Source organism: Xenopus tropicalis, chromosome 1, assembly GCF_000004195.4.
Source record: "Xenopus tropicalis strain Nigerian chromosome 1, UCB_Xtro_10.0, whole genome shotgun sequence".
NCBI lineage: Eukaryota > Metazoa > Chordata > Amphibia > Anura > Pipidae > Xenopus > Xenopus tropicalis.
Genome location: NC_030677.2, coordinates 26,564,881 through 26,574,004, shown reverse-complemented (window position 1 = coordinate 26,574,004; position 9,124 = coordinate 26,564,881). Strand labels below are relative to the sequence as shown.

General features: G+C 42.2%; 1 long non-coding RNA gene across 1 annotated transcript; it reads left to right on the top strand.

Annotated features, from left to right (window-relative positions):
- Positions 1 to 5,509: 5,509 nt before the first annotated feature.
- Positions 5,510 to 7,186, top strand: LOC116408439. The gene is made up of 2 exons (XR_004220929.1): positions 5,510 to 6,709; positions 6,794 to 7,186. It is a non-coding gene; the product is annotated as an uncharacterized LOC116408439 (long non-coding RNA).
- The last annotated feature ends 1,938 nt before the right edge of the window (positions 7,187 to 9,124 follow it).

Below are 9,124 nucleotides of genomic sequence, written 5' to 3'. Positions count from 1 at the left end.
ATCAATCTTCTTTAAGTGGATTATGACAATGCCATTATGTATTGGCAGTAGGTGGTTTAAAGAGAACATACTAAAATCCATTCTTTATTTTCCATTGACGTGAGCTCAACTGCAGAGCCAACAGTCAAGCTGGGGAGTCCGTCTGGCCATTAGAATGGCAAATACAGCTCTCCATTAGAGTCTGATCTTTTCCATTCAGTGATCCACTCACAGGCCCGTCACACAAAAACCTAAAAATACTCTGTATACATTGAGAGACTATTTCTGTCCCTCCAGCATTTGCAAATGAAATGTGCATTAATGGCAAGAGCTTTGTTTTATATAAAATAGGCTTTCCTCCTATGGCTTAATAGGGACTACTAGGGTAACCCCGATCAGAGCCGCCATCAGGGGGGTAGAGGGGGTACAACTGTACCGGGCCACGTAAAATCTTCTTTCTTAAGGTGCCCATACATGTTAAGGTCGCCAAGCGAGCGGATCTTCTCCCGATATCCCCACCTACGGGCCGAACGATCAAATTCTATTGGTGGCAATGGCACAGTCGGTTCGGGGACCGCATCAACGAGCCGATGCGGTCCCCAATCCGACTAAATCTTTTAACCTGCCCGATCGATATCTGGGCAATTTCAGGCCAGGTATCGGTCGGGCAGGCTTGTCGTTTCTGCCCATACACGGGCCGATAAGCTGCCGAATCTCTCCAAGGGACAGATATCGGCAGCAACAATCGGCCCGTGTATGGGGACCTTTAGGGGGGCCCGGTTGTGTCGTGAAAGTTATACAATTTACATAAGTTACGCATAAAGTTATGCCGACACTTACGCAATTTCCGTAACTCCTGCAAAAACTGCTTCGAAAAAAACGTAATTCGCCTAGAACTTAAGTAACTCGCATATCAAGCAAAAGACAATGCAGAGAAGCTTTGCAGGGACAAACTCCACTGACCCCCAATGAATTAAAAAACTTTAGGTAAATTCCACTGCCCCCCAATGAACTGACTGACTTATTAGCATTAATGATTCATTTTAACTATTTATATGAAATGCTTATTATAGAGAAGCATCAGCTGTTTATACTGGGATCCATTTACTGAATTATATCAGGGTCTTCTAAGTGAACTTTCCAGCAGGGAAATGACTGGTTATTGGGCCCCACAGCAACATCATCAGGGGCAGAAAGGTGGGAAGGGGTTAAACTTCAGGCAAGCCCCACTGACCCCCAATAGACTGACTGAATTATTAACACATTAATCAATGGAACTCTTTATATGAACTGCTTATTATAGAGTAACATCAGCCGTTTATATTGCGCACACAAGGGGCATGGGCAATATTTTGGTACTGTTGCTTGTGTTCATGGGGGGCCCATATAAGTAACTTGTGTGAGGCCCCATAGTTTCTGATGGCAGCCCTGACCCTGATAGGCCAGAATACTGTGACTTCTCTGACATACCCAGACTCAAAGAGAAAGTTCCCATTGGATAGAAGGTAATGATCACTTTTTGATACCTACTCTAAAATAATTTACCCTTAGTCTGCCATAGCTAGTGATGAGCAAATTTTCTTTTAGAAAGGGCTGCAAAAATTTGCTGCGACAATAATTCAAAGAGTGAGGGAAAATGTTAAAGTCTGGTCAGTTGCATCAAAAAGAGTTGCGGTTGCTTCAAAAAAACCCCCACATGCATCAAGTTGTGCGGTAGGCGCATTTTGTGAACTTTTCATCGAAGCGAAACGGGACAGATTAGCTCATCACTAGCCATAGCAGCGTGGCATCTATATCCCTGGCATAAGGTCAGGCAACATAAATTCTACTGAGAAAAATTTTGTACTGCATTGGCGCAGCTGCACCAGCGTCACCTTGGGGGGCCTACAGTGGTCATGTCCATTTATGTGCAAAAAGAAATTGTCCCATCCTACGGAGGTTCAATTCTTTCCAAAACGAATAGATATAGGGCAAAAGGCCATAAATTAGTGATGCACCAAATCCACTATTTTGGGAAGTCTGTCTGTACGTAATCCCAATATGGGCTTGAAATTAAGCAAAGTTTTTCGGAAATTCTGGTAAATCTAATTCTCTGATGTGCTTATTCATCAGGGACAGGTTTCCAAAATGGCACCTCTAGGCCCCCCGGCCTTATTCCCTGTGTTTGCGGCTTTTCCACCAAACAAATGTTCCCTGAACGAGCTGATTGGCTGGTTTTGTTTCTTATTCTTTTCAAAACATTCTTCTGTTCTAAACTGTATTTCTTTTTGCAGATGGACTATTTGTAATGTCTAGGAGAGTCATATTGGGACAAACCTTTACTGGAAGTTACCACAAGTAATAGTCCATTTTATGCTACGGAACAATTTTAGAAATAATTTGGGTTGGCTTTTCCTTTATCACTATAAACTCACAAAATAAATAAAGCTTCAGTGTTGAAAATACACCTCCCAGTGACTTCAACTGGTAAGTCTCACAATAGTCTAGTTTGAAAAACTGGAAATTGAAATGGAATTCTAAAATTCTAATTTTAATGTGTTTCCCTGTTGCCTACTGCTGGCTGTGTATCATCCGGTGGTTGGCAAATTATTGTTTTAAACCAATATGGCCGTGTACCTGAGCAATATCTCATTAGGGTTTCACTGGCTTCCAAATCCTGTCAAACAAGATCCCAGATTACTGATTACACAGAGGCCCAAACAGCCCCCCCCCCAGCCCAATAAATAGTGAGTGTCTATGGCATCTTACAGCAGCCCCTCTGGCATTTGCCGGAACCCACAGATTGCCAGTCCCAGCCTGATCTTTGATTAGATCAAGCCAATTTGCTATTTTTTAGTAACACTGTCATGTAAGTAAATCTTAGCAAATATGGGCAGCTTTGGTTTACACTTTGGAAAATTATGTTTTATTGATAGAAAGTGGGATATTTTTTTTTTTTACATAGAATACTTGGGTTTTTAGGGCTTTTGGGGGGAAGGTCATAAATATGTATTATTAAAGGAGAAGGAAAGGTAAAAACTAAGTAAGCTTTATCAGAAAGGTCTATGTAAATACAGCCATAAGTACTCACAGAAATGCTACACAGAGTCCTCTGTCAAAAGATTTGTTGTGTCTGTAATTCCTGTGCCAGAGACACACAGCTCTCTCCTCTGTCCCCTCTCCTGCTCCTCCCTCCATCAAGAATGCTAAGAACTCCCCCCCTTAGGAATGTGGATCTGAACCAATCAGCAGGAAGCTTCCTCATAGTCTTACTAACTGAGCATGTACACTGGTCTCCGTGTCTGTGCAGGAGTGAGGCATTATGGGAACTTTCTTTACACAGCTCAGCGTTTTTTCTTCCTGTTTGGCTTCTGATCATCTGAATGGGAGAAATATGGGGAGACTTAAGGGCACTATTGAGAGAACTGAAAGTATGCCTGCAGCTTGGGATTAACTCTTTATTAGCCTTTCCTTCTCTTTGAAAGCTCTACTGAACATGACAGACCCAATGGGGCTTTGTTTAGACAGCAGGCAGAAGATGATTAAATGCAGCAGAGGTGACAGCAAACATAACGCTTCAGAGTTTCTTCTAGAAAGTGTATGTACAGGATAGAATTCACTGCCGTGTCAATTCCAATGAAATGCTTTTTTTAATTCCAACTTTTTTCTTGTTCTCCCAAAATACAAAAACCCAAAAGTTGGAGCGCAGAGTTTAAATATTTATGCTGACAGCATTAGCAATTCTAACCGAATATTAAGTATTTTTATTTATAACATCAGAAAAGGCCCAAGAGTAACAAGTTAAAGGGAAATGCTAGGGTCTCCAATACTCTTGCAGTGCATTGTTTCATGAATCAATTTATTTTTGGATTTCAATGATTTATGGAGATGTTCGTTTTTTATCAGTGGATCCTGCTGCTTATGAAATAAATAATAGCTCAAATATTTAATGAATTAGATACAATACAATACAATTAAATACAACTCCAAAGCTGGAGAAATGGTAGCAGTTTGCAGAATTTGCTGATTATACCATCACTTATTTGTCAACTTTATCTCTCAATTTCTGCACTTTTATAAAAGAAAAAAACTCTTCAACTGAATGTAACTGAATGTCATTGTCATTTATTAACCAGTAATGACCTGGTAAAATCCAATGATTCCCCCTGGCAGGATGAAGTTGTTTAGTTGAAAATAAGGACAAGGCAGAATTATTCTTTGCCTACGGAATTCACCCCTGCGGCCTATGCAAGCTGTTACCAGGTATGAGTAGACTTCAGGCTGGAAGATCAGATGCTGGCCAAAGCCAAGTGGGTAGAACAGGGAGGAGCAGTCGAGGCAACAAACCAGGGCATAGCAGAGAACGTAATTGTAAGATAATTTCTGATGAAGCTTTTGCAATAATTGAGTAGGCACTGCCCCCCCCCCCCCCCCCCACATTAGACTTCCTTGAACTTTACAAATAAACATTTTGGACTGGTGAAGTGCCTCAAACTAATAAAGATCATTAGTGTAATGCTTTATAAAGCAAAAATGATAATATTGTGTTGGTAATAATAGCCATTCAATTATATTGCCACCCAGTAATTCCCTACACTTCACTTCTGATAACGTTACATTGGAGATTAAAAAAATGATTTACAAACAGAAATGAACTGGATATAACACTGTAATCCCTCCAAGGCACAAATTTGCCATAAAAGCAAAGGTGCCAAGCGTTCCTTAAATACTATAATTCCTAATGACATCTGCAGATGGGAGATAAGTAAAACACAGGGTAGAGAAGGTTAAACAATAGAATTAACAAACAGCTTTTCATATAGTGAGTGGGAGTCCTTTGCTGAACTCTAAAGACACAATATAATTAGGTTTGACTTTATCTTTACTACAAAGAAACCAAAGAATTATCAGTCTGAATATTAAGAGGGAGAGTTAATTGGAGATTATGGGGTACTTGCATATTAATGCAATAAATTGTGGTATGGAACTTAGATGGTGTCCTTGTATGCTCCTTCTGTATATTCTGTATAATGGGGCCATGGAGAGAGCTCAGGTAGTCAGGAAAAGAGGGGGACTTGGCAAGCAAGCAGGCCAGGCACAAGTAGAAGGGGATAAAAACATTGTGTTTGTCCGACCTGCAGCCCTTGGGTGTTTGTGACTGATGAGGCTGAGAGTTCCTAAACCATCCAGAGGTCTGAAGGTTGATTTTCATTTATACATAATCTCTACACAATTTCATACTGTAATTTCAATCTATATAGGGAAGCTGAGGTGATAATTGAAAGTGTGTGCTTTTGTGTATGCCTGGAACTATGGAGACTGTTAGAAGCACAACCCCATTTTGAAAGGATAAGTAAAGCTTTAAAGTAAGTTGATGTAAAATTGATGGGAGAGCCAGCTTGAAAAGTACTGTGGACACTCAGTGTGTTTGGGTGTAAGCATCGTATACAATTTCATATCATGTTGATTATAGTGCTTGTTCCCATCTGCATTCCTCTGTGAGTCAATGGAAGTTGCCTTTAATTGCACGCAAGAGCTAAATTCCATAGCAAAGTGCATGTGATTTGCCACGTGAGTTCCCAGATGATCTCACTATACAATAAACCACACGGCCATCTGGGTCCCTGGTTGATCATGTATGTTCTGATGTTCTGAGTAGCTTGTAAGAGACAGATAAAGCCTGGCAAAAAAGTAACAATACTTTCATTTATTCATTACCCCCCCCCCCACCACTACTTCTGTCCTTATCAGCACCCACTTTTCACGTTCCTTCTGTCAGATGGATGACATTGTATTTGGACAAGCACAGCAGAGATTCAGGCACAAAGGACCATGCTTCTGCCCACAATGCAACTTGCTCACCCATAGTTGCACCCATAGTTGCCTTGTCCAGAGGCACAAGGTTTGCACCTGATTGCTAAAGCTGATTAATAAAGCTTTATTTTTAGGCACTAAATTGAGGGCCGTTAGGGACAAGGCAGGTGCCTTGACCTTACCATCTGTGTAAGGGAGGGGATATATATAGGACTCCTTTCTTCTCCAGAGCACTGCCCTCTACATCTTGTTCTGGATGTTCCAACAAAGGCACAACCAGTGCAGAGGGCAAGACACTTTTGCACTGCACCGATGGTAAGTGTAATAATTGGACAATTTGTAGCTGTCAGTGCACCAGTGCTTGTGCTTAGCCCTTCATAAATCTGTACAGAGACATGCAAGAATAAAGCTCTTCCTTTGTTCGGCAGCACTGTATTCATAAGAGGTGGGAGAGGGATGATGGGAAGTGCTTGGGGACACACCCTGTTCTTAACTTCTGCCCTATGGTTGGCAGTTAGGGCAGGGCTACCACGTGCCTGACTGCTGCACTCTGCACCTAGTGTCAGATTTTAAATCAAATCCAGAACACATCCACACCCCAAATTAAAGTCCTTTTTGATTGAGTATTAAGGTTGCACATTTGCACCCCTAGGTGCTCCAGCACTTGCATCCAGGGTCAGACTGGACCACCGGCCTAGAACCGATCCCCACAGGGTGCTCCACCGATCCTCCGATCTCCCTCCCCCAAGACGCTGCAGTAAATTTTCACCCTGCGGGGATGTGTGTGGAGGCCACGGTGGGGGCCATTGGGGGGTGCAGGGACCCCCAGTCCGACCCTGCTTGCATCCAAGTATATACTTATATACCTTTTGTTTTCATTCCTTTCTTTGTCAGTTTTGGAGTAACAGAGCAATCCCATGTGACTGCCATGGATAAGGTAAGTTTATAAGCCAGAGAACGAGTGGTTAATGGTTTGTGGCTGGTATCCTCCCTCACTTGCGCACAATGCATCTGTTTCTAGATGGACTCTGACAACGTGCTGTAGAGAATCAGCATTCTATGGAGCGGACGGAACCTTGTGTGAGATGACAATAAATGAAATTAAAGAGAGCAAGACATGTTCAAGGCTCACTTAGCAGCAGAGAGCTTTTAAGTTATCCTGACAGTTCCTGCTCAGATGTTCGACAGACTTCACTTCTCTGAAATTCATCATCCTGGGAAATCCATCCGATGGAAAGCATATGATATTCCTTTAGTTTAATGACTCAGAGTCATTTTAATTGGGCCGGGGCATCTCTTCTAAAGCTTTCGCTCTGAGAAAGAAAAAAAGTTCTTCTTTTGATTTAATTAATTTTGATTTTATCCCTGTGTTGTAGGAAGAATTATGTCTGTAAAGCTTAATTAACATTATGGTGTTTGGTGACAAAAACCAACAGAGAGAGAAGAAGTCTATGCTATGCCTGTATGAGCCCTGTGTCTATGCTTTTATAGGTCAAGGAAAGCTAAAAATCAAGCATGTTGTAAATTAACCTATAATAAAACGCACTAATTTGCCCAGGAACAGTAACCAATAGCAACCAATAAGACGTTTGCATTTAAACAGGTTACTAGTAAATAGTGATGAGCGAATCTGTCCTGTTTTGCTGAAAACTTTGTGAATCTTTCAAAAGGGTTGTGAAACGACAAAAATGTCACATGTAAAAAAAAAACAATTTTGACATTTTTTTTTCTGCGGCTAATTTTGCCACCCGTTTCACAAAAAAATCCGGTAATGGCGAAACACGGAAATTCGCCACAAATCCATGCCTGCCAAATTATTTTGCCCATCACTACTAGTAAATCCTACCCGCTGATTGGTTGCTACAGGTTACTGCTCCTGGGCAAGCTTAGTGCCTTTTTGTTACATAATCCCATAAGAGTCTTCTTTAAATGTTGTCAAGGCACCTACTGTTGCCTTTACATTACAGGTGACCAGTAAATGCTTCCTGCTGATTGGTTGCTATGGGTTACTGCTCCTTGGCAAAATAAAGCATCCTTTATTACATAAAGCCCCCCCCCCCTTTGTAATAAAAGGCACTATGTTTGCTCAGGGGCAGTAACCCATAGCAACCATTGTTTGCTTTTAAACAGGTGACCAGTAAATCCTACCCGCTGATTGGTTGCTACAGGTTACTGCTCCTGGGCAAGCTTAGTGCCTTTTATTACATAACCCTATAAAAATCTTCTCTAAATGTTGTAAAGGCATCTACTGTTGCTCAGAAACTCACCTTCATTATCTATTTCAAGCCTCCCCCTAGCAGTACAGTGACAATGAGTTTCTCCCTCGACTGTCTGGGGACCAGGAACATGTGGAAATCTGATTGTTGGTGTTTATTGGGTAAAACTCTGCTACCCCCATGTAATAGTATGTGAGAGCCAGAAACTTTACAAAAATGGTGGCCCCGATAGGACAGCAATGAGCAGATAAAAAAAAGGCTGAGCTATAGCTTTAAGAACAGGTTGTGTGTTAAACTTTAGGTATAACTGTAAGTGCAATGGCACAGATAGCAATCAGGGGGCTTTTACAGGCACAGTTTTCCCACACAAGACAATGGGGCTTATTTATGAAAACAGGTGCAATATAATCATTATTCCCCAACAACTAGTTGTAGTCATGGGCTAAACGTACATAATAGGCCAGATTTAATTCCACGAGAAAACATTATTTTATGGTTTATCACATGAAAATGTGGGTGAGATTCAACATGAAGAGAGAAAGGTTTTCTCCTAATTCATTTCCAGTTTTTTTCCCATAGACTTTAACAGAGTTTTCGGGTCAGTTTTTGTCATGAAAAGCTTATTTCCCAATTGGTCATGTCAGACCAATTTAATTGCTTTTTATGATGAGGTAAGTAAGAAGCTGGACAGTGGGGATGCAGTAGATATAATCTATTTGGATTTTGCCAAAGCATTTGATACCGTTCCCCACAAACGACTGCTTTCTAAGCAGGCCCGGATTTGTGGAGAGGCCACAAAGGCCCGGGCCTAGGGCGGCAGAAGTTTAGGGGCGGCATGCCGCCCCGCCGCAAGAACATTTTTTAATTTTGCTCCCATACGGAGCAGTCGGGACCTCTCCCCACTGCTCCGTATGGGAGTTAAAAAGAGCGTTCACGCATGCGCTGGCGCTTTGTGCATGCGCAATGGGGAGCTGGCGCTTTGCGCATGCGCACTGGGGGCGCGCTTGCGCATGCGCACCGGGGGCGCGTTTGCGCATGCGCACTGGGGTGCGCGTTCGCGCATGCGCATGGGGGACTCCCACAGGGGCGGCCTCGGGGCGCACCAAAGAGAAATCCGGCCCTGTTTCTAAGCTAAG